This window comes from Balaenoptera physalus, assembly GCF_965194825.1.
Source record: "Balaenoptera physalus genome assembly, chromosome: 10".
Lineage (NCBI taxonomy): Eukaryota > Metazoa > Chordata > Mammalia > Artiodactyla > Balaenopteridae > Balaenoptera > Balaenoptera physalus.
Genome location: NC_138889.1, coordinates 102,352,830 through 102,378,726, shown reverse-complemented (window position 1 = coordinate 102,378,726; position 25,897 = coordinate 102,352,830). Strand labels below are relative to the sequence as shown.

The 25,897-nt window shown below is 36.7% G+C and overlaps 2 pseudogenes across 2 annotated transcripts in view; both read left to right on the top strand.

Moving 5' to 3' along the window:
- The first annotated feature begins 1,587 nt into the window (after positions 1–1,587).
- On the top strand, positions 1,588–10,978 carry LOC309667560 (olfactory receptor 5B2-like; annotated as a pseudogene). The gene has a single exon. The product of its transcript is annotated as an olfactory receptor 5B2-like (transcript).
- Positions 10,978–25,897, top strand: part of LOC309636446 — a 42,084-nt pseudogene continuing 27,164 nt past the window's right edge. The window contains exons 1-2 of the transcript XR_014268527.1: positions 10,978–14,433; positions 17,343–18,300. The product of XR_014268527.1 is annotated as an uncharacterized misc_RNA (transcript). The remainder of the gene's footprint in view (positions 14,434–17,342; positions 18,301–25,897) is intronic.

The following is a 25,897-nucleotide window of genomic DNA, read 5'->3' as shown; positions in this document are numbered from 1 at the left end:
TTTGAATTATGATTTTCTCAGGGTATATACCCAGTTGTGGGATTGCTGGGTCATACAGTAGTCCTATTTTTAGTTTTTTAAGGAACCTCCGTACTGTTCTCCATAGTGGCTGTATCAATTTACATTCCCACCAACAGTGCAAGAGGGTTCCCTTTCCTCCACACCCACTCCAGCATTTATTGTTTGTAGATTTTTTGATGATGGTCATTCTGACTGCTGTGATGTGACACTTCATTGTAGTTTTGATTTGCATTTCTCTAATGATTGGTAATGTTGAGCATCCTTTCATGTGTTTGTTAGAAACATGTATATCTTCTTTGGAGAAACGTCTATTTAGGCCTTCTGCTCAGTTTTGGATTGAGTTGTTTGCTTTTTTGATATTGAGCTGCATGAGCTGCTTCTATATTTTGGAGATTAATCCTGTCAGTTGCTTCGTTTGCAAATATTTTCTCCCATTCTGAGACTTGTCTTTTCATCTTGTTTATGGTTTCTTTTGCTGTGCAAAAACTTTTAAGTTTCATTAGGTCCCATTTGTTTATTTTTGGTTTTATTTGCATTTCTCTAGCAGGTGGGTCAAAAAGGATCTTGCTATGACTTATGTCAAAGAGTGTTCTTCCTATGTTTTCCTCTGAGAGTTTTATAGTGTCTGGCCTTACATTTAGGTCTTTAATCCATTTTGAGTTTACTTTTGTGTATGGTGTTAGGGAGTGCTCTAATTTCATTCTTTTACATGTAGCTGTCCAGTATTCCCAACACCACTTATTGAAGAGACTGTCTTTTCTCCACTGTATATTCTTGCATCCTTTATCAAAGATGAGGTGACCATATGTGCGTGGGTTGATCTCTGGGTTTTGTATCCTGTTCCATTGATCTGTATTTCTGTTTTTGTGCCAGTACCATACTGTCTTGTTTACTGTAGCTTTGTGGATAGTCTGAAGTCAGGCAGCCTGATTCCTCCAGCAGCGTTTTTCTTTCTCAAGATTGCTTTGGGTATTCAGAGCCTTTTGTGTTTCCATATAAATTGTGAAATTTTTTGCTCTAGTTCTGTGAAAAATGCCATTGGTAGTTTGCTATGGATTGCATTGAATCTGTAGATTGCTTTGGGTAGTATAGTCATTTTCACAATGTTGATTCTGCCAATCCAAGAACATGGTATATCTCTCCATCTGTTTGTATCATCTTTAATTTCTTTCATCAGTGTCTTATAGTTTTCTGAATACAGGTCTTTTGTCTCCTTAGGTAGGTTTATTCCTAGGTATTGTATTCATTTCGTTGCAATGGTAAATGGGAGTGTTTCCTTAATTTCTCTTTCAGATTTTTCATCATTAGTGTATAGGAATGCAAGAGATTTCTGTGCATTAATTTTGTATCCTGCTACATTACCAAATTCATTGATTAGCTCTAGAAGTTTTCTGGTAATATCTGTAGGATTCTCTATGTAGAGTATCACGTTATCTGCAAGCAGTGACAATTTTACTTCTTCTTTTCCAATTTGGATTCCTTTTATTTCTTTTTCAACTCTGATTTCTGTGGCTAGAACTTCCAAAACTATGTTGAATAATAGTGGTGAGAGTGGCATCCTTGTCTTGTTCCTGATTTTAGAGGAAATGGTTTCAGGTTTTCACCATTGAGAATGATGTTGGCTGTGGGTTTGTCATATATGACCTTTATTATGTTGAGGTAAGTTGCCTCTATGCCTACTTTCTGGAGGCTTTTTATCATAAATCAGTGTTGAATTTGTTTGAAAGCTTTTTCTGCACCTATTGAGATGATCATATGGTTTTTATCTTTCTATTTGTTAATATGGTGTATCACATTGATTGATTTGCATATATTGAAGAATCCTTGCATTCCTGGGATAAACCCCACTTGATCATGGTGTACGATCTTTTTAATGTGCTGTTGGATTCTCTTTGCTAGTATTTTGCTGAGGATTTTTGCATCTGTGTTCATCAGTGATATTGGTCGGTAGTTTTCTTTCTTTGTGACGTGTTTGTCTGGTTTTGGTATCAGGGTGATGGTGGCCTCATAGAATGAGTTTGGGAGTGTTTCCCCTCTGCTGTATTTTGGAAGAGTTTGAGAAGGATAGGTGTTAGCTCTTCTCTAAATGTTTGATAGAATTAGCCTGTGAAGCCATCTGGTCCTGGGCTTTTTTCTTGGAAGATTTTAAATCACAGTTTCAATTTCAGTGCTTGTGATTGGTCTGTTTATATTTTCTATTTCTTCCTGGTTCAGTCTTGGAAAGTTGTGCTTTTCTAAGAATTTGTCCATTTCTTCCAGGTTGTCCATTTTGTTGGCATATAGTTGCTTGTAGTAATCCCTCATGATTCTTTGTATTTCTGCAGTGTCAGTTGTTACTTCTCCTTTTTCATTTCTAATTCTGTTGATTTGAGTCTTCTCTCTTTTTTTCTTGATGAGTCTGGCTAGGGGTTTATCAATTTTGTTTATCTTCTCAAAGAACCAGCTTTTAGTTTTATTGATCTTTGCTATTGTTTCCCTCATTTCTTTTTCATGTATTTCTGATGTGATTTTTATGATTTCTTCCCTTCTGCTAACTTGGGGGGTTTTTTGTTCTTCTTTCTCTAATTGCTTTAGGTGTAAGGTTAGGTTGTTCATTTGAGATTTTTCTTGTTTCTTGAGGTAGGATTATATTGCTATAAACTTCTCTCTTAAATCTGCTTTGCTGCATCCCATAGGTTTTGGGTCATCGTGTTTTCATTGTCATTTGTTTCTAGGTATTTTTTGATTTCCTCTTTGATTTCTTCAGTGATCTCTTGGTTATTTAGTTGTGTAATATTTAGCCTCCATGTGTTTGTATTTTTTACAGTTTTTTTCCTGTAATTTATATCTAGTCTCATAGCATTGTTGTCAGAAAAGATACTTGATATAATTTTAATTGTCCTAAATTTACCAAGGCTTGATTTATGACCACGATATGATCTATCCTGGAGAATGTTCCATGAGTACTTGAGAAGAAAGGGTAGTCTGTTGTTTTTGGATGGAATGTCCTATAAATATCAATTAAGTCCATCTTGTTTTATGTGTCATTTAAAGCTTGTGTTTCCTTATTTGTTTTCATTTTGGTTGATCTGTCCGTTGGTGAAAGTGGGGTGTTAAAGTACCCTACTATTATTGTGTTACTGTCCATTTCCCCTTTTATGGCTGTTAGCAGTTGCCTTATGTATTGAGGTGCTCCTATGTTAGATGCATAAATATTTACAATTGTTATATCTTCTTCTTGGATTGATCCCTTGATCATTATGTAGTGTCCTTCATTTTCTCTTGTAATAGTCTTTATTTTAAAGTCTATTGTGTCTGATATGAGAATTGCTACTCCAGCTTTCTTTTGATTTCCATTTGCATGGAATATCTTTTTCATCCCCTCACTTTCAATCTGTATGTGTCCCTAGCTCTGAAGTGGGTCTCTTGTAGACAGCATATATACAGGTCTTGTTTTTGTATCCATTTAGCCAGTCTATATGTTTTGGTTGGAGCATTTAATCTATTTACATTTAAGGTAGTTATCGATATGTATGTTCGTATTACCATTTTCTTAATTGTTTTGGGTTTGTTTTTTGTAGGCTTTTTCTTTCTCTTGTGTTTCCTGCCTAGACCAGTAGCTTTAGCATTTGTTGTAAAGCTGGTTTGGTGGTGCTGAATCCTCTTAGCTTTTGCTTGTCTGTAAAGGTTTTAATTTCTCCATTGAATCTGAATGAGATCCTTGCTGGGTAGAGTAATATTGGTTGTAGGTTTTTCCCTTTAATCTCTTTCAATATGTCCTGCCAGTCCCTTCTGGCTTGCAGAGTTTCTGCTGAAAGATCAGCTGTTAACCTTATGGGGATTCCCTTGTATGTTAATTGTTGCTTTTCCTTGCTGCTTTTAATATTTTTTCTTTGTATTTAATTTTTGATAGTTTGATTAATATGTGTCTTGGTATGTTTATCCTTGGATTTATCCTGTATGGGACTCTCTGTGCTTCCTGGACTTTATTGCCTATTTCCTTTCCCTTGTTAGGGAAGTTTTCAGCTATAATCCCTTCAAATATTTTCTCAGGCCCTTTCTTTTTCTCTTCTTCTTCTGGGACCCCTATTATTCGAATGTTGGTGCATTTAATGTTGTCCCAGAGGTCTCTGAGACTGTCCTCAATTCTTTTCATTCTTTTTTCTTTGTTCTGCTCTGCAGTAGTTATTTCCACTATTTTATCTTCCAGGTCACTTATCCATTCTTCTGCCTCAGTTATTCTGCTGTTGATTCCTTCTAGAGAATTTTTTATTTCATTTATTGTGTTGTTCATCATTGTTTGTTTGCTCTTTAGTTCTTCTAGGTCCTTGTTAAACGTTTCTTTTATTTTCTCCATTCTATTTCTAAGATTTTGTGTCATCTTTACTATCATTACTCTGAATTCTTTTTCAGGTAGATTGCCTATTTCCTCTTCATTTGTTTGGTCTGGTGGGTTTTTAGTTTGCTTCTTCATCTGCTGAATATTTCTCTCTTCCCATTTTGCTTAACTTACTGTGTTTGGGGTCTCCTTTTCGCAGGCTGCAGGTTTGTAGTTCCCATTGTTTCTGGTGTCTGCCCACAGTGGGTAAGGTTGGTTCAGTGGGTTGTGTAGTCTTCCTGGTGGAGGGGACTGGTGCCTGTGTTCTGGTGGGTGGCGCTGGATCTTGTCTTTCTGGTGGGCAGGACCATGTCCGGTGGTGTGTTTTGGGTGTCTGTGAACTTAGTATGATTTTAGGCAGCCTCTCTGCTAATGGGTGGGGTTGTGTTCCTATCTTGCTAGTTGTTTGGCATAGGCCATCCAGCACTGTAGCTTGCTGGCCAATGGGTGGAGCTGGGTCTTAGCATTGAGACGGAGATCTTGGGAGAACTCTCGCCGATTGATATTACATGGGGCTGGAGGTCTCTGCTGGTCCACTGTCCTGAACTCGGCTCTCCCACCTCAGAGGCTCATGCCTGACACCAGTCCAGAGCACCAAGACCCTGTCAGCCACATGGCCAGGTATGTGGGGATTTTTTTGCCTTTTGGGAAGTCTGAGGTCTTCTGCCAGTGTTCAGTAGGTATTCTGTAGGAGCTGTTCCACATGTAGATGTATTTTTGATGTATTTGTGGGGAGGATGGTGATCTCCACGTCTTACTCCTCCACCATCTTGAAGGTCCACTGCTCCTCCAAACACCTTTTAAAATTACTGTAAGACTCTTGTAACATACTAAAAGTAGGAAAGAATGCTCACTTTATTTTGTCAGATGAAGAAATTAAAACTCAGCAACATTATGCGGCTTTTCCAAGGGGATAAAATGGGAATGACCATCTCCCTCCATTCTGTGATGCCTCCCTCAAGGGGATGAAGCCAGGCATAGGCTGTATAGTATAGAGTTTGCTTGAGTGGTCATGATTTTGATATTTTTACACTTTTGGGGGTATTTCTTTTAATGGGGGGACAATTTTCTCTGAGGAGTGAAAGGAAAGCTATCCTTCTTAGACCTTAGATGGAGCACAATGGCTTGGGTAATCATCTCATTCTTCACAGTATTCACATCCAGAAGGCAGTGATATACATCATTTTTTCTCAGGTAATTACCTAAAAGAATATCTGGGAAGATTAAATGAGATACTATTTATTGTCCTCTGACTACCTGGCATATGGTAAGTGCTTAGTTAGTATGAGTGCTATGTTGCTCAGGAATGACAGTGATAAAAGTGAAAGTAATTTGCAGAGGAAGCACAAACTTTCAACCCAAATAAAAATAAGCAACAGATATTTTGAATATAACTGAGTGGTCATTTGGAATATCTGAGGAACTAACAAATATAGTGCATACCTTTACAAATGGTGAGATGGAGGTCAGAAGCTGCCAGTCTCAGGGTTATTGGGAATCCTACACTGGTAATGGTGTCACAGTGTGCTTGTGTCATTCAGGTGACAGAATGTGCCATGAATCATTTTCCATGCATCAGTAATTCATCCATTTTGCTTCCCTTGTTTTGACAGGTGAAACACCATTTCAAAATGGCATTCATGGAGAACAGCACTGAAGTGCATGAGTTTAGACTCTTGGGACTAATTGATATCCCAGCACTGCAAGTCCCCCTCTTCATAATATTCACTTTCATATATCTCATCACTCTCATTGGAAATCTTGGGATGATCACGTGGATTCTGTTGGACTCTCGTCTCCACACTCCCATGTATTTTTTCCTCAGTAACCTCTCTCTGGTGGATTGTGTTTACTCCTCAACTGTTACTCCCAAGGTGATGGCTGGGTTTTTCACCGGAGATAAAGTCATATCCTATGGGGGATGTGTTGTTCAGACGTTCTTCTTTGTGGCTTTGCCAGTGTAGACTGTTTTCTACTAGCAGTCATGGCTCATGATCGGCATGCAGCGGTGTGTAAGCCCTTGCATTACACCACCACTGTGACCACCAGTGTGTGTGCTCAAAGGGCCATAGGCTGCTATGTCTGGGGCTTTGCTCGATCTGCCATCCACACTGGATTCACCTTCTGCCTCTCCTTCTGCCATTCCAATATGGTCCATCACTTCTTCTGTGATATTCCCCCAATCCTGGCCCTTTCCTGCTCTGATATCTACATAAATGAGATTGTGCTCTTTACCTTAGCAGCTTTCAATGTCTTTTTTGCCCTTATAGTTACCTTGACTTCCTATCTGTTCATATTCATTGCCATCCTGAGAATGCACTCAGCAGACGGAAGGAAGAAAGCCTTTTCCACCTGCACCTCTCACCTCACTGCTATCACCATATTCTATGGAACTGTCATCTTCATGTACTTACAACCCAGTTCTAGTCATTCTATGGGCAGTGACCAAATGGCATCTGTTGAACCCTATAGTCTAAGGAATAAAGAGGTTAGTAATGCTTTCAGGAGAGCCATTGAGAAGATGAAGATTCTGTTCAGCACATAGATTTAATTAGAGAGATTATACGATCTGTATAGCTAATCAGTTATCTATTGCTTTGTAACACACTACCACAAAACTTAGTGGCTTAAAACAACATTTTATATTTCTCATAATTCTATGGTTGGCAGGGCAGTTACTTTGCTGCTTTCACATGGACTCCCTCATGAGGTTGCCTATCTTCTGCATAGTCAGTTGGGCTGAAAGCTTAAAGATGGCCTTACATTCCTGGCTGTTGATTCTGGCTACTCTCTACCTCTTCTCCACATGGTCTTTGATCCTCCAGTGGCTGGACAAGCTTTCTTTCATAATACTTTCAGGCCAGCATTCTCACAGTGTGAAAGTAAAAATAAAAGGCTCTTGAAGTCCAGACTCCCAACTCACAACATTTTTTTATCTTCCATAAAAGATTGGCATCGAAATAGAGGTATAAATTTCAAAGTTATCAGCATGTAGATGGTATTTAAGTCCTGAGAATGAATGAGATCTGTAGGAAGACATAGGTAGAGAGAAGGGAAGTGGTTTAAGGACTAAGACCTGGGTAACTGTCTCAATAAAAGGTCAGAGAGAGGAGCTGCCAGCAAAGGTGAGTGGTGTCCTGGAAACCAAGTGATGTGAAATGTTTCAAGAGGGAATGTCTGTGTCAAAGGTGCTGGTAGGTTAAGTAATATCAAGATTAAGAATTGATGATGAGCTTTAGTGATATGAAATTGATGAATGACTTTGAGTAGTTTTAGATCAATGGTGGGGGTAAAAATTTTTAAGATGTATACTCTACAATCTAGTCCCTAATTATTCATTGTTTTAGTTACTAAATGTTTTCCCAACCTGCATAATACAGTAAATATGTGTTGTGCTTTTCTTAGAGCAACTAGGGAAATATGGCTTTGATACTCTCAACTTTTGAAAGAAAGCAGGTACCTAAAGATCTGTTGTATTGAATACTTACTTTGCAACAATTTATAGTTCTGGGCTTTACTTTCCCTTCATTGTTTCTGAATATAAGATTGTGTGTAATTAGTTCTTTGGGAGAATGAAGAGAAAGAGTGATTTATGTTACTTTTGGGGAAAGCAGTGTACAGACAGGAAAATAAAATGCTTAAGAAATGGTGTGATGCTTGAGGTGATGAAGTGAGATAAAGGCAGGGATTTGGAACGAGAATTGAGAGAAAAGTAGAAAACTTAAATAAACACAATATATACTCAAAGATATCTCAAAAATATTTGCAGTGATACTGAGCTTCCTGTCGCTTGTTGCTACTTAATTTAACAGCTAAAAGAAAGACTGGAGGGGGGAGGGATAAATTAGGAGTTTGGGAATGACATATACACACTACCATATATAAAATAATTAATCAACAAGGACCTATTGTATAGCACAGGGAAATATACTCAATATTCTATAATAACCTAAATGAGCAAAGAATCTGAAAAAGAATAGATATATGTCAATCACAATCTTCCAATTTATCCTCTCCCCTTCCCCCCCGGTAACCATAAGTTTATTTTCTGCATCTGTAACTCTATTTCAGTTTTGTAGATAAGTTCATTCGTAGCCTTTTTTCACACTACTATATATAAAATAAATAACTAATAAGGACCTACTGTATAGCACAGGGAACTCTACTCAATATTCTGTAATGACCTATATGGGAAAAGAATCTTAAAAAAAGAGTGGATTTATGTATTTGTATAACAGATTCACTTTGCTGTACACCTGAAACTAATACAACATTGTAAGTCAATTATACACTGATAAAATTTTTTTAAAATAAAAAGAGATTACCAAAAAAAAAAGAGTATATATATGTATATGTATAGCTAAGTCACCTTGCTGTACACCTGAAACTAATGCAACATTGTAAATGAACTATACTCCAATATAAAATAAAAATTAAAAAAAAAACACCTGCTCTTTTGATTTGAAGTGACCAATTTAGTTTTACCCAGGAACCCCAAAGCACTCCATCTATGGACCCTAATAAATGCATGTGCCCCATGTTCTGTCATTCCCTCTGTCTGCACTCTGGCTTGGCCTCCCTGTGTGACCCCTGGAGGCATGCTGTATACTTCTTCCACGACCTGTGAGTAATAAACTTCTCTCTTTCAATTTCTCTCGTGGTCTGTTGTTGAACTGTAGCTCACTACCTGGCACCCTTTGCTCCACTTAACAAATGTTAATTTAACAAAGTCAAAACAACCAGAAAGGCCAAGGGCAGGAGACAATCAGTGTTTTAAATTTAGCTCAAACAGTGCAGCTGAGAGTGAATTCAAACTTCCTCCACCTTTTTGTTTTATTCAGTCCCAAAGGGATTGGGTGATGCTCACCCACATTGGGGTGCTTCAGTCAGTTCACTAATTCACATGTTGATCTCTTCTAAAAACACCTTCACAGATCCACTCAGGAATAGTGTTTAACCACATATCTGGACATCCCCTTACTTACTCAAGTTGACACATAAAATTACGCACCACAGGGCTTCCCTGGTGGCGCAGTCGTTGAGAATCTGCCTGCCAATGCAGGGGACACGGGTTCGAGCCCTGGTCTGGGAAGATCCCACATGCCGCGGAGCAGCTAGGCCCGTGAGCCACAACTACTGAGCCCGCGCGTCTGGAGCCTGTGCTCCGCAACAAGAGAGGCCGCGATAGTGAGAGGCCCGCGCACCGCGATGAAGAGTGGCCCCCACTTGCCGCAACTAGAGAAAGCCCTCGCACAGAAACGAAGACCCAACACAGCCATAAATAAATAAATAAAAAATAAATTAAAAACAAAAAACAAAAATTATAAAAAAAAAAAAAATTACGCACCACAGAAGGGCTTGCTATTTTCATTTTGTTATTATTTTCTGCCCCTCTTGTAGCTATTATTCCCCTCTTTTACTCTCTTGGTGCCTTTCTCTGTGTTTTGCTGATTTTGATTTTCAGTGATATGCTTTGATTCCTTTCTCATTTTCTTTTGTGTATCTTCTATTGGTACTTCTTTGTGATTATCATGGGGCTTGCATAAAACACCTTATAGTTATAACAGTCTATTTTAAACTGATAACAACTTAACTTTCTGTTATATACAAAAACTCTAATCCTTTATACCTCCCCTCCCCTTTACGTTATGGATAACACAAATTATATCGTTTTATATTTTTTATCCCTTAATATAATTTTACAGCTATAGTTATCTGTTTATCCTTTAAATGCTATACTGGAATTCAAAGTGATTTACAAACCACAATTACAGTTTGCTGGATTCTATATTTGTCTGTATATTTACCTTTGCCAGTGAGCTTTATATTTTCATATACTTTTGGGTTGCTGTCGAATGTCCTTTCATTTCAATTGGGACTTCCTTTAGCATTTCTTTTTTTTTTTTTTAACATCTTTATTGGACTATAATTGCTTTACAATGGTGTGTTAGTTTCTGCTTTATACCAAAGTGAATCAGTTATACACATACATATGTCCCCATATCTCTTCCCTCTTGCATCTCCCTCCCTCCCACCCTCCCTATCCCACCCGTCTAGGTGATCCCAAAGCACTGAGCTGATCTTCCTGTGCTATGCAGCTCCTTTAGCATTTCTTGATAGGCAGGTCTAGTGATGATGAGCTTCATCAGCTTTTTATTAAAATTGAACTATAATTGACATACATATTATATTAGTTTCAGGTGTACAACATAGTGATTTGACATTTGTATACACTATGAGATGATGACACTGATAAGTAGAGTTACCATCTGTCACCGTTTAAAGTTACTACAATATTATTGACTATATTCCCTATTTTATGTAGTACATCACCATTACTTATTTATTTGTAACTGATGAGCACCTCTTAATCTCCTTTCCACATTTTGCACATCCCCCACCCTCTCTTCCCTGGCAGCCATGTTTTTCTCTGTACCTATGAATCTCTTTCTGCTTTTTTTGTTCATTTTTTTGGGTTTGTTTTTAGATTCCACAATAAATGAAATGATAAGGTATTTGTCTTTCTCTGTCTGACTTACTTCACTTAGTCTAATACCCTTCAGGTCCAACCACATTGTCACAAATGGCAAGATTCCATTTGTTTTTATGGCTGAGTAATATAAATTGTATATCTACACCACACCTTCTTTATCCATTCATCTATCTGTGGACACTTTGGTTGTTTCCATATCTTGTCCATTGTAAATAATAATGCTGTGATGAACATAGGGATGCATGTATCTTTTTGAATGTGTTTTTGTTTTCCTTGGGTAAATTCTCAGAAGTAGAATTGCTGAATTGTATGGTAGTTCTATTTTTAATTTTTTGAGAAAACTCCATATTGTTTTCTATAGTGGTTACACCAATTTACATTCCCACCAACAGTGCAGGAGTGTTCCTTTATCTCCACATCCTTGTCAACATTTGTTATTTGTTGTCTTTTTGATAATAGCCATTCTGATAGATGTGAGGTGATATCTCATTGTGGTTTTGATTTACGTTCCCCTGATGATTAGTGATGAGCATTTTTTCATATGCCTGTTGGCCATCTGTATGTATTCTTCAGGAAAATGTCTGTTCAGGTCCTCTTCCCATTTTTAATCAGTTTTTGTTGTTGTTGTTGTTGTTGTTGAGTTGTATGAGCTGTTTGTATATATTGGATATCAACCCCTTATTGAATATATCATTTGTAAATATCTTCTTCCATTCACTAGGTGGCTTTTTGTTGTTGTTGATAGTTTCCTTTGCTGTGTAAAATCTTTTTAGTTTGATGTAGTCTCATTTGTTTATTTTTGCTTTGGTCTCCCTTGCTTGACTAGACATATCCAAAAAAAAAAAAATTAATAAGACTAATGTCAAAGAGCTTACTTCCTATGCTTTTTTCTAGACGTTTTATGGTTTCAGGTCTTACTAAAATTTTAGTGTGGGAATTATTTCAGATTTACACAAAAATTTCAAAGATAGTATTGAGAATTCCTATATCCACTCACCCAGTTCACTTTACATGTAAAGTTTCATTATCTTATGTTACTGTGGTTCATTTTTCAAAACAAAGAATCCAACTTTGGTACTTTGTGGTTAACTGAAAAGTCCAGAGTTTATACAAATTTCACTAGTTTTTCCACTATGTAATGTTTCTTTGTTTCAGGATCCAATCCTGAACATCAGAAACAAAGTAGTCGTTTTGAAGGCTATGATGTAATAGTGTGTTACCAACAATGTGTAACTTGCACAGCCACTATTAAGATAAAAGAGAAAGATATGGGGTATGGAGGAAAATAAATGAAGCAGGCTAGAGAGTCATAGCTAGAAAAAAATCTGGGGTGTGATGATCAGAATATGGGAGAAAATTGATAAGAAACCTCTAGGTTGTTGAAGGAATTGCATTGCTAAGAAAGCTATGCTTTCATTTAAAAAGTCTTTGAGCATTAGATTACCTCTGAAAAGTCCAAACTACATGGTTGGAAGTAAGCCACAAAACAATATTCCTCAAGGAGAAAAGACTTCAATACCACTTCAGAAGTCATCATAAAAAAAGAATTCAGAAAGCAACATCCAAAAGATTGGATGAGATGCTAAGAAAAAGAATGAAAAATGGAGTTCTTAACCAAGAGACAAATCAAGATGTAATGAAGAATTGTCTATCATTCTCAGGGTTGGCGGGGGGCAGTCTTTGTGATGCCAACTCAGCAAAATTTCAGAATTGGCTAACATGTCTTCCATTATTCTCTTTTATGAATGAGGGTTTTCCCCCTTATTATCATTACCCGGCTTCAACACTATATATTGGATGTGTATATGGGATGAGCTAAGTTTTCTTTCTAGTTCACAAGTTGTTGGATCAGAAGGAACCACACTGGACTGGATGGAGGTGACAAAGTTATCACTTAGATATACTGATAATTGAGCTCCTACCATTAGCTCGAAATTTAAGTTGTCCCTTGCCAGAAATTTGGATTGGAACTCTAGTGTGTCTTTGTCTCCTCAAAATTCAGAATTCTCCAGTCCAGCCCTCTAGCATCTTATTACCTTCAAAATATGACTATGTCCTGTGAGTGAGATTGTCCTTGTCTTGAGACAGTCTCCTCCTGTAGCAGTTATTTGTTTCCTTTGTATAAAAAGACTTCAGGGTATTTTACTCTACCTTTTAGAAGAGTCTGGCCAAATTCTTCAGCCTCAAGCAATCCAAAACGTGAAGACTACCAGTAATGTATGAAGATTCTGTCAGGAACACTCACCTCCGTTGTAGACAGCACTAAGGGTTGGCAGTGACATGAAAGAATTGAGATTATCATGTATCACCAGTGGGATTGCAAAATGATGCATCACTTTTAAAAACCAGTTGGCAGTATGTTATAAAGCTAAACATAAACTTTACCATTATCAGTCAACAATTCCACTTCAAGGTGTTTACTCAAGTGAAATGCAAACTTATGTTCATACACAAGCCTGTAGGCAGATGTTTATAGCAGATTTAATTGTAATCAATAAAAACTAGAAATAAACAACCTGGTTAGATCCATGTAATAAAATACGATTTGATAATAAAAAGGAACAAACTACTGATGCGTACAACAAATGGATGAATGTCATGTGTATTATGCTAAATGAAAATAACCAGACTCAAAAAGCTGCATACTGCATGGTTTCATTTATATGACATTTCTTGCAAAGGAAAAGTCATAAGGACAAATATAGTCTCTGGGGCATGCCAGGAAATGTTCTCTGCAAAAGAACACAGGAAAATTTGGGGGGTATATAGGACTGTTCTTTATTTTGATTGAATTGGTGGTTACATTATTATATACATTTGTCCAAACTCTCAGAACTGTACACTAAAATGCATAAAATTTACTGTAAATAAAACATACTGAAACTGGAAAAAAAGGAAGAAACAACAACAAAATAATGTAAACATATCTCTGTGCTATCTCAATAAGCCAAGTTGCGTCTTCACATGCAGTTTAATTGCTTCTTCCTGAAGTAAGTGAGCAGGACCTTTATTTTTCCTCATGGGGGCTTATTCGCCTGAGATCTCCAGGCCTCTAAAATTCCCTCCTGGTTCCCATTCATTAGCTTCTGAAATCCCCAAATAGTTCTTCTCTTTGACATCATTTTAGAAGTGACAGACTATATACAGAGCCTCTTTGGTAATTTATTTACTCATCTGAATGTGAATAATTGTTAGTACACATGCTGATCTTTCCCCAAACTAAGGATTATCCATGAGTTTGCAACCATTGACAGGAAAAATCGCCAAGATAAAAATTATATTGAATGCAGACAAAATGACGATTTACTGACTTGTTTTATAGACCTTATTTCAATAGCTATTCACAGCCACGATTCTGTGAATTAGGCTATGTTAATAATATTATGTCTATTTCACAAATAAGGAAATTAAGATTGTCGTAAGGTAAGTAACAACTACAAGGGCACCTTTTGATTAGTGCTCCAAGAGAGTTTCTCCAACAGGATTTATACATTCTTCTCTGAGAGAGTTTCAAATCCAACTAAAAATTTAGGATTTCCAGGACCTTGATTTCAAATAACAGGTAAGATTCTATATTCTATACACATTTTGAGTGAGAAGTGGAGTACTTGTAAAAGCAGTAGTGAAACTGATACTATGAGTTATTTGGGCTCAAAATAGAATGTCATAAACATTTTTCTGAAACAACTGGGATCAAGCCCAATTACAAGCTTGATCAAGCCCAATGCTTCCCTTAGTAGGAAGTTCAGTGATACATACTCATGAAACACTATGCTATGTTCCCAAAGAGGATGGGCAAAAACATTAGACGATGCTCTGAGTAGGTAGCAATTTCATTTGGTTTATTAGCTTCCCCTGTTACCATAGGGGACGCTCACAGCAAAAGTCTGAACTGACAGTTGTTTAGATTCCTGAAGGGTTCTCATGAGATTATGTAGATTTGTATCCCATTCACTATTATTTACCTCATAATTTCACCCTTTTCATGACATCTGTAAAAGCTGACAAAGCAGTCATTCAGAAAATAGATTGTAAAACCAATCATATATACATTTGAATCTTGACCCTACTTCATATTAGACATGTAATTTAGGAAGTAACTCTTCAAATTCTCAGTTTTCTTATCTGTAAAATATTGGTAATAGCACTTTTAATGGAAAGATTAAATGAAACATATCTATATCTGCATATATAATTCTCTTATTAGTGGTCATAGAACACAGAATATGCTATTAAAAAGCTACGTTATCATGTTTGTCAGAAATTTGTAAACAGAAATGTCTTTAGAGACTAGGAATGTAAAGTGAAGTTGCAACATGGCCAGGAGGAAGATTGCAGAGAAAAGTAGCTGCCAGACAATGGATGTCCTGCCAAAGGACCTCCTACACTGTTGGTGGGAATGTAAACTGGTAGAGCCGCTATGGAGAACAGAATGGAGGTTCCTTAAAAAACTAAAAATAGAGCTACCATATGATACAGCAATCTCACCCCTGGGCATATATTAAAAGAAAACTATGGTTCAGAAGGATACATGCACTCCAATGCTCATTGCATCACTATTTAAATAGCCAAGACATGGAAACAACCTAAATAATGTCCATTGATGAAGGGATAAAGAGGATGTGGTACATATTATATAGAATGGAATATTAGCCATTCAAAAGAATGAAATAATGTCATTTGCAGCAACATGGATGGACCTAGAGATTATCATACTAAGTGAAATAAGACAGAGAAAGACAAATATGGTATTGCTTATATGCGGAATCTAAAAAAATGATACAAATGAACTAATTTACAAAACAGAAACAGACTCACAGACTTCAAAAACAAACTTATGGTTACCAAAGGGGAAACTGGGGGAGGGGGGCGGGAGGGATAAATTGGGAGTTTGGGATTGATATATACACAGTACTACATTTAAAATAGGTAACCAACAAGGACCTACTGTATAGCACAGAGAAGTCTGCTCAATATTCTGTAATAGCCTGAATGTGAAAAGAATTTGAAAAAGAATAGATATATTTATACATATAAATAAATCAGCTTGCTGTACACCTGAAACAAACACAACATTGTAAATCAACTGTAGTCCAATATAAAATGAAAATTTAAAAAAATAGGCAATTGACTTTTCAAAAATCTTCCCAATGCTGACTGGATATCACATGGGCTTTTACTATTCTCTATCAAAGACTAGTTTTACTTTGTATCGTAAACACTGGAATATAGCTGCATCTGAGACAAATGTGAAAGATATGTATAACTAGGTAACACTCCTTGTGTATTTCAATAAATCTTTCTAACCCAGAAAATAAATTAAATTAAAAGCACAAGCATATCATTAAAAAATAAAAATATGGATCTTGCCAGAGAACAGATGTGCAGGCTAGAATTAAACTCCTGGTCCATGACTTTTCAACCCTCATCTCTGTGATTTAGCTACGGAATGAGAATAAACTGAGTAAGAATGAGTTTTAGGGAAGGAACTCCTTCAAATACAAATCAGAAGGAAAATTAAGCAAGATAGACTGAATGTCCCTGGATTTTCACATGAAATGGCTGGTATAGAGTGAGATATCCTGGAGGACACAGAAAAGGCTAAATGAACACAATGTGTGAGGAAAGGCAAGTTGAGAAGTGAATGTACTGGACTTCAAACTCACCCACACCTTGAGACCCTACATATCAGTCCCCGCCTTTCCTAAATCAAGATGGAGACCATCATTTCATCCTAATAAGAAGATAGCAACTCATCAGGATTATGCTGAACACCCAAGTTGTGCTTTTTAAAAAAAATGTATTATCTCATTTAACTATTTATAATAATATAATTTTAGATGTCCCATTACCATCTTCATCTTGGAGATGGAGAAAACAAGGCTCTCAGAAGTTATATTAAGAATAATGTCTCCCTGATAGTAAAAGGTGGGACTGCTTTTTGAATGCATATGTACTTCTTTCCAGAGCCCTAGCTCTGCCTTGATCCGAAGCTTGACTCTGTCAGTTGACATTTGTGTAAAGGTCCACAGAACACTTAACCTTTTGTAGGTCTGTTGAGAGGATTAAGCATTTTAAAATATATTAAACGTAAATGTGTACTTGGAATGAGAACTGTGTAAATGTAAGCTGTTAACAGACTCATGCGATCTGATTTGGGAGACGTATGTATGGCAAATATGTGACCTTAGACAAATCATAACCTCTTTCTGCACTTTAGTTTGTTCATTTGCACAAGTGGGAAGTTGGCCATGTAATCTCTATGGATCTTTCAGCTTCAACAGTGTGTAACTATAAGATAATCTATTTACTATGTTTTTTGGTTCAGATCTATGCTTTAGATCAGAGAATCATGAAGAATAATTTATTGCCGTAATATTATGGTAAAATAAACAGGGTGTTTTTATATTTAAATTTAAGTGAAATCTCTTTGCTGTTTACCAAATATTCCTTGCTTTCTCATTACTACAGAGAATTTAGAAATTCTCATGGAGAATGGTACAGAGGTGACGGATTTCATCCTGGTGGGTCTAACCAATACCCCAGAACTTCAGATTCCTCTCTTTATTGTGTTCACCCTCATTTTCCTCATCAGTGCTTTTGGAAATCTGGGGATGATCACACTGATCCTGTTGGACTCCCATCTCCACACCCCAATGTACTTTTTCATCATTAATCTGTCCTTGGTGGACTTTGGCTACTCCTCAGCTGTCACACCTAAAGTGATGGCTGGGTTCCTTAGGGGAGACAAGATCATCTCCTACAATGCATGTGCTGCTCAGATGTTCATATTTGCAGCCTTTGCCAGTGTGGAAAATTTCCTCTTAGCCTCAATGGCCTATGACCGCTATGCAGCAGTATGTAAACCCCTCCATTACACCATCACCATGACGACAAGCGTGTGTACATGTCTGGCCATAGGCTCCTATGCATGTGGTTTCTTGAATGCTTCCATCCATGTTGGAGGTACATTCAGCCTTTCTTTCTGTAAATCCAATGTGGTCCATCACTTTTTCTGTGACATTCCAGCCGTCATGGCTCTCTCTTGCTCGGATAAACACATTAGTGAGGTGGTTCTTGTTTTAATTTCAAGCTTTAATGTCTTTTTTGCTCTTCTGGTAATATTGATTTCCTACCTTTTCATATCGATCACCGTCTTGAAGAGGCACTCAGCTAAGGGATACCAAAAGGGTTTGTCCACCTGCGCTAGTCACCTCTCTGCAGTCTCCATCTTCTATGGGACCGTCATCTTTATGTACTTACAACCCAGCTCCAATCATTCCATGGACACAGACAAAGTGGCATCTGTGTTCTATGCTATGGTCATTCCCATGCTGAACCCTATCGTCTACAGCCTGAGGAACAAAGAGGTTAAAAGTGCATTCAAGAAGGTTTTGGGGAACGCAAAATTCTCTCTAGCCTTTGGATTTTAATGTTGTGTGATGTACAATAATCTAGTTTCATTTCTCTCAGGTCATCCCATTCTCTTTTTTAGCCCTAAAATGTATTTAATCCTAAAGTTATATCCTTACCACTTCAAAATATGTTATTTAGGGATAATAAAATATGTCCAGAAATGTAATACTTGGACTAGTATGGTTCAAGGAAAGAATAAGATGTTTTGCGTCCTGCTTATCAAAAACATTACTCATGGCATTTGATTTATTCACTTGTTACACAGGCATTTTCTCTACCACATGCCAGGGGAAACATACATGTAAATCAGTGGGACAAACAAGGCTATGAACAGAAACACATACGTGTGCTCTATGTGGACATGTGGTCACATACACATGACAGTGGTATAAATGTAAGCAATACGTAAAGTGTAGGTAGTTTTTAATAAAATAATTTAAGATAACTTTTGGGTTATTAGAATATAAATTTATGTCGAATCTTATTTATTTAGTTGACTATCTCTTCTAAGAGTCTTAATTAGAAAAAATATTATGTAATTCTAAATGACAGTATGTGCTTTATTGGCACACATTATGGAAAGACACATAAATATTACTTTTAAATGGAGTCATGTTTCTGTCTTGACTGAGTCATTTTGTAGAACCAAATGTTCACATTAAATTTTTTGAAAGGATGAAAGAGCTAGAATAGAAAAAAAATGGAGGAAAATAAAAGCATTTCAATTTTTCATATATGACTTTTAAACCAGACACCATTTTAGGTATTAAGGCTAGAGTTGTGAAAAAAGCAGATAAAGTCAGTAATACTCTCATGGGGTTTACATTCTAATTGGGGGAAAATACTTGCAAGTGAACATATAAATATACAATGCTTTGTTATAAAGCAGAAATTAACACACCACTGTAAAGCAATTATACTCCAATAAAGATGTTAAAAAAAAGTCCATTGGAGGAAAAATAAATAAATAAATATACAATGAATGTTAATAAAGGCTATGCAAAATAAAGCAGAGTGATAAATAAGGGTGCATGAAAAGGAGGAATTTTATGAAGGAGGTAAAGGATTGTATCTACGATATGGTATCATTTAATCAAGCACATAATGAAATAAGGGGGCATCCTAGGTAGAGGAAACAGGTAGTAAAATGTCCTGCGCTAAAAGTATGTTTTGAATTGTCATACAGTAGAAAAATCAGAGTTTATACAACTAGCTGAATGACTAGAGGAATGATAACAAATGATGTAACTCGACTAAAGTACGAGTGAATGAGTTGCAATAACCGTTTAAAAGCATTTAAGGACAGAACAACGTGTAACATTATTGTTATTCTCATTATATTTATTTAACGCAACGTGAAGAGTTGGTGGTCATATGTGCATAAATTGAAAACAGCCTTTATTTTCTCTCCTCTTGTATGCTGCCATTTTTAAGAAATTATTATGAGAACATGTTGTTTTAAACAAATAAATCAGTGCTAACATAAATGATAATTCTATGAAAATGCTATGTTTATAGATAAAATGTACCAACAAAAATTTACATACTTTAGCAAGGTAGAGAGAGAGCAAGAAAATGGCACCTGCCAGCACCTCTGGTGGACACTTTAAGAATAGCAAATAAACCTCCACAACATAGAGTCTGGGAGCTTTTCAAACTGCTGTTTCTGCCCTGGCCCCCGGGGTGAGGGAATCTGTGCATGAGCCCTTTGAGAGCAGTTTCTCAGTTTGCTATAGCACTTTGGGGCTCACGGATTTGAGCCCCATTTGTTTTCAAAGCCAGATGCTATGGGGGCTCATCTCTCAGGTGCAGGTCTAAAGAGGTGGGGTGCCGGATGTGGTGTACAAACCCTTTGTTCCTCAGAGAGACGCTCCAGAGTAATGAGTTCCCTCCCAATTGTGGGTTGCTCTGCCAGGGGTGAGGTTTATGTCTTATCCTCTCCTATCCACCTCAGTGTGACCCTGCTATTGTCTAATGCAGAGCTGTTCATCTGTTCTCAGAACTTTTTCAGAGGGAATTGTAGTATGTGTAGGTGTAGATTCAGTGGGTCCATGGGAGGAAGTGAGGTCAGGATCTTCCTATGTAGCCATCTTGGAACACAAAAAAAGGCTACTTGTACCTGATTTTAGGTGGGGGGACAGTTTTTCACTTTTGAAAATTGTTAGCTGTGGGTTTTCATAAATGCACTTTGTCAGGTTGAGGAAGTTCACTTCTATTCCTACTTTTCTGAGTGTTATTTTTCATGAAGGCATGTAAGATTTTGTCAAATGCTTTTTTTTTTTTGGCCATGCCGAGTGGCATATGGGGTCTTAGTTCCCCAACCAGGGATTGAACCCACGCCCCCTACATTGGAAGCGTGGGGTCTTAACCACTGGATGGCCAGGGAAGTCCCTCAAATAATTTTTTTAAATCAATAAGATGATTATGTTTATCCTTCATTATATTGAAATGGTTTACTTCACTTATTGATCTTCATATATTGAACCATTCTTGCATTCCTGGGATAAATCCTACTTAGTCATGGTTTATAATCTTTTTAATATGTTCACTGATTTACTTTGCTAACATTTTGTTGACTATTGTAGCATCTATATTCATGAAAGATACTGGTCTATAGCGTTTTTTTTTTTTTTTTCAGAAAATAACTCTTCTTACTTTTTTTTTTATAAATTTATTTATTTATTTATTTATTTATTTTTGGCTGTGTTGGGTCTTCGTTTCTGTGTGAGGGCTTTCTCCAGTTGCGGCAAGCGGGGGCCTCTCTTCATCGCGGTGCGCGGGCCTCTCACTATCGCGGCCTCTCTTGTTGCAGAGCACAGGCTCCAGACGCGCAAGCTCAGTAGTTGTGGCTCACGGGCTTAGTTGCTCCGCAGCATGTGGGATCTTCCCAGACCAGGACTCGAACCCGTGTCCCCTGCATTGGCAGGCAGATTCTTAACCACTGTGCCACCAGGGAAGCCCTATAGCGTTTTTTGGTGGTTTTTTTTTGCAGATGTTTTTGACACATTTTGCCATCATGGTAATGCTGCCCTCACAGAATGACTTAGGAAGAGTTCTCTTCTGTACTATTTTTTTGGAAGAGTTTCAGAAACACTGATATTTATTGTTTTTTAAATACTTTTGGAATTCACCAGTGATGCCATCTTTTCCTGTTTTTGCTTTTGTTGTTGTTGAAAAGTTCACATCGATTTAATCTCTTCCTGTTATATGACTGCTCAGATTTTATATTTTGATATTTTGACACAATATTGGTAATTTAGGTTTTTCTAAGAATTTGTGTATTTCTTCTGGACTACCGATAGTTGTACAGTTGTTAATAGTTAGTATTATAATCTTTTTTATTTCTGTAAGACTGGTAGTAATGTCCCTCTTTTTATTTCTCATTTTAGTAATTTCAGTCTTTGCTCTTTTTTTTTCATAGTCAGCCTACAAAGGTTTGCAATTTTTGTTGTTTTTTTAAAAGAATCAACTTTAGCTTTGTTGTTTCCTCTGTTGTTTTTATTGTCTATTTCACTTATCTCCACTCTAATCTGTATTATTTCCTTTCGTCTTTAAGCTTTGGTTTTAGTGAGCACTTCTTTTCCCTTAAAGTGTAAAGTTAGGTTATTGATTTGAGATCTTTCCTCATTTTTAAAAGGAACACTCACAGCTGTAAGGATCTCTATGAACACTGTTTTTGTTAACTATTCAGTATTTGATGTGTACTGTTTTCATTTATATTTGTCTTAATATATTTTTTATTTCTCTTCTGTTTTCTTCTTTAACCCATTGGTTGTATAAAGCGTGTTTTTTAATTCAAAACTGTGAATTTTCTTAAAATATTCTTTCTGTCCTTTTCCTTTTCTCTGCTCTCATTTTTTTGTTTTACATCTTTATTGGAGTATAATTGCTTTACAGTGGTGTGTTAGTTTCTGCTTTATAACAAAGTGAATCAGCTATACATATACATATATCCACATATCTCCTCCCTCTTGTGTCTCCCTCCCACCCTCCCTATCCCACCCCTCTAGGTGGTCACAAAGCACCGAGCTGACCTTCCTGCTCTGTGCGGCACTTCCCACTAGCTATCTATTTTACATTTGGTAGTGTATATATGTCCATGCCACTCTCTCACTTTGTCCCAGCTTCCCCTTCCCACTCCCCATGTCCTCAAGTCCATTCCCTACATCTGCGTCTTTATTCCTGTCCTGCCCCTAGGCTTTTCAGAACCTTTTTTTTTTTTTTAGATTCCATATATATGTGTTAGCATAAGATATTTGTTTTTCTCTTTCTGATCTACTTCACTCTGTATGAAAGACTCTAGGTCCATCCACCTCACTACAAATAACTCAGTTTCATTTCTTTTTATGGCTGAGTAATATTCCATTGTATATATGTGCCACACCTTCTTTATCCATTCATCTGCCGATGAACACTTAGGTTGCTTCCATGTCCTGGCTATTGTAAATAGAGCTGCAATGAACATCGTGGTACATGACTCTTCTTGAATTATGGTTTTCTCAGGGTATATGCCCAGTAGTGAGATTGCTGGGTCATATGGTGGTTCTATTTTTAGTTTTTTAAGGAACCTCCATACTGTTCTCCATAGTGGCTGTATCAATTTACATTCCCACCAACAGTGCAAGAGTGTTCACTTTTCTCCACACCCTCTCCAGCATTTATTGTTTCTAGAGTTTTTGATGATGGCCATTCTGACTGGTGTGAGGTGATACCTCATTGTAGTTTTGATTTGCATTTCTCTAATGATTAGTGATGTTGAGCATCCTTTCATGTGTTTGTTGGCAATCTGTATATATTTTTTGGAGAAATGTCTATTTAGGTCTTCTGCCAAATTTTGGATTGGGTTGTTTGTTTTTTTGATGTTGAGCTGCTTGTAAATTTTGGCGATTAATCCTTTGTCAGTTGCTTCATTTGCAAATATTTTCTCCCATTCTGAGAATTGTCTTTTCATCTTGTTTATGTTTTCCTTTGCTGTGCAAAAGCTTTTAAGTTTCATAGGTCCCATTTGATTATTTTGTTTTTATTTCCCTTTCTCTAGGAGATGGGTCAAAAAGGATCTTGTTGTGATTTATGTCATAGAGTGTTCTGCCTATGTTTTCCCCTAAGATTTTTATAGTGTCTGGCCTTAAATTTAGGTCTTTAATCCATTTTGAGTTTACTTTTGGGTATAGTGTGATCTATATTTCTGTTTTTGTGCCAGTACCATACTGTCTTGATTACTGCAGCTGTGTAGTATAGTCTGAAGTCAGGGAGCCTGATTCCTCCAGTTCCATTTTTCTTTCTCAAGTTTGCTTTGGCTATTCAGGGTCTTTTGTGTTTCCATATAAATCGTGAAATTTTTTATTCTAGATCTGTGACAAATGCCATTGGTAGTTTGACAGGGATTGCATTGAATCTGTAGATTGCTTTAGGTAGTATAGTCATTTTCACAATGTTGATTCTGCCAATCCAAGAACATGGTATATCTCTCCATCTGTAGAACATGGTATATCTCTCCATCTGTTTGTATCATCTTTAATTTCTTTCACCAATGTCTTATAGTTTTCTGCATACTGGTCTTTTGTCTCTTTAGGTAAGTTTATTCCTAAGTATTTTATTCTCTCTGTTGCAATGGTAAATGGGAGTGTTTCCTTAATTTCTCTTCCAGATTTTTCATCATTAGTGTATAGGCATGCAAGAGATTTCTGTGCATTAATTTTGTATCCTGCTACTTTATCACATTCATTGATTAGCTTTAGTAGTTTTCTGGTAGCATCTTTAGGATTCTCTATGTATAGTATCATGTCATCTGAAAAAAGTGACAGTTTTAATTCTTCTTTTCTGATTTAAATTCCCTTTATTTCTTTTTCTTCTCTGATTGCTCTGGCTAAAACTTCCAAAACTATGTTAAATAACTGTGGTGAGAGTGGACATCCTTGTCTTGCTCCTGATCTTAGAGGAAATGGTTTCAATTTTTCACCATTGAGAACAATGTTGGCTGTGGGTTTGTCATATATGGCTTTTAGCATGTTGAGATAAGTTCCCTCTATGCCTACTTTCTGGAGGGTTTTAATCATAAACCGGTGTTGAATTTTGTTGAAAGCTTTTTCTGCATCTATTGAGATGATCATATGATTTTTCTCCTTCAGTTTGTTAATATGGTTTATCACATTGATTGATTTGCGGATACTGAAGAATCCTTGCATTCCTGGGATAAACCCCACTTGATCAGGGTGTATGATTCTTTTAATGTGCTGTTGGATTCTGTTTGCTAGTATTTTGCTGAGGATTTTTGCATCTATGTTCATCAGTGATATTGGCCTGTAGTTTTCTTTCTTTGGGACATCTTGTCTGGTTTTGGTATCAGGGTGATGGTGGCCTCATAGAATGAGTTTGGGCGTGTTCCTCCCTCTGTTATATTTTGGAAGAGTTTGAGAAGGATTGGTGTTAGCTCTTCTCTAAATGTTTGATAGAATTCGCCTTTAAAGCCATCTGGTCCTGGGCTTTTGTTTGTTGGAAGATTCTAAATCACAGTTTCAATTTCAATGCTTGTGATTGGTCTGTTTACATTTTCTATTTCTTCCTGGTTCAGCCTCGGAAGGTTGTGCTTTTCTAAGAATTTGTCCATTTCTTCCAGGTTGTCCATTTTATTGGCATATAGTTGCTTGTAGTAATCTCTCATGATCCTTTGTATTTCTGCAGTGTCAGTTGTTCCATCTCCTTTTTCATTTCTAAATCTATTGATTTGAGTCTTCTCCCTTTTTTTCTTGATGAGTCTGGCTAATGGTTTATCAATTTTGTTTATCTTCTTAAAGAAACAGCTTTTAGTTTTATTGATCTTTGCTATTGTTTCCTTTATTTCTGTTTCATTTATTTCTGATCTGATTTTTATGATTTCTTCCTTCTGCTAACTTGGGGGGTTTTTTGTTCTTCTTTCTCTAATTGCTTTAGGTGTAAGGTTAGGTTGTTTGTTTGAGATGTTTATTGTTTCTTGAGGTAGGATTGTATTGCCATGTACTTCCCTCTTAGAACTGCTTTTCTGCATCCCATAGGTTTTGGGTTGTTGTGTTTTCATTGTCATTTGTTTCTAGGTATTCTTTGATTTCCTCTTTGATTTCTTCAGTGATCTCTTGGTTATTTAGTTGTGTATTTTTTAGCTTCCATTTGTACTTTTTTTTTTTTACGAATTTTTTCCTGTAATTTATATCTAGTCTCATAGCATTGTGGTAGGAAAAGATACTTGATACAATTTCAATTTTCTTAAATTTACCAAGGCTTGATTTGTGACCCAAGATATGATCTATCCTGAAGAATGTTCCATGAGCACTTGAGAAGAAAGTGTATTCTATTGGTTTTGGATGAAATGTCTTTTAAATATCACTTAAGTCCATCTTCTTTAATGTGTCATTTAAAGCTTGTGTTTCCTTATTTATTTTCATTTTGGATCATCTGTCCATTGGTGAAAGTGGTGTGTTAAAATCCCTTACTATTATTGTGTGACTGCCGATTTCCCCTTTTATGGCTGTTAGCATTTGCCTTATGTATTGAGGTGCTCCTATGTTGGGTGCAGAAATATTTACAATTGTTATATCTTCATCTTGGATTGATCCCTTGATCATTATGTAGTGTCC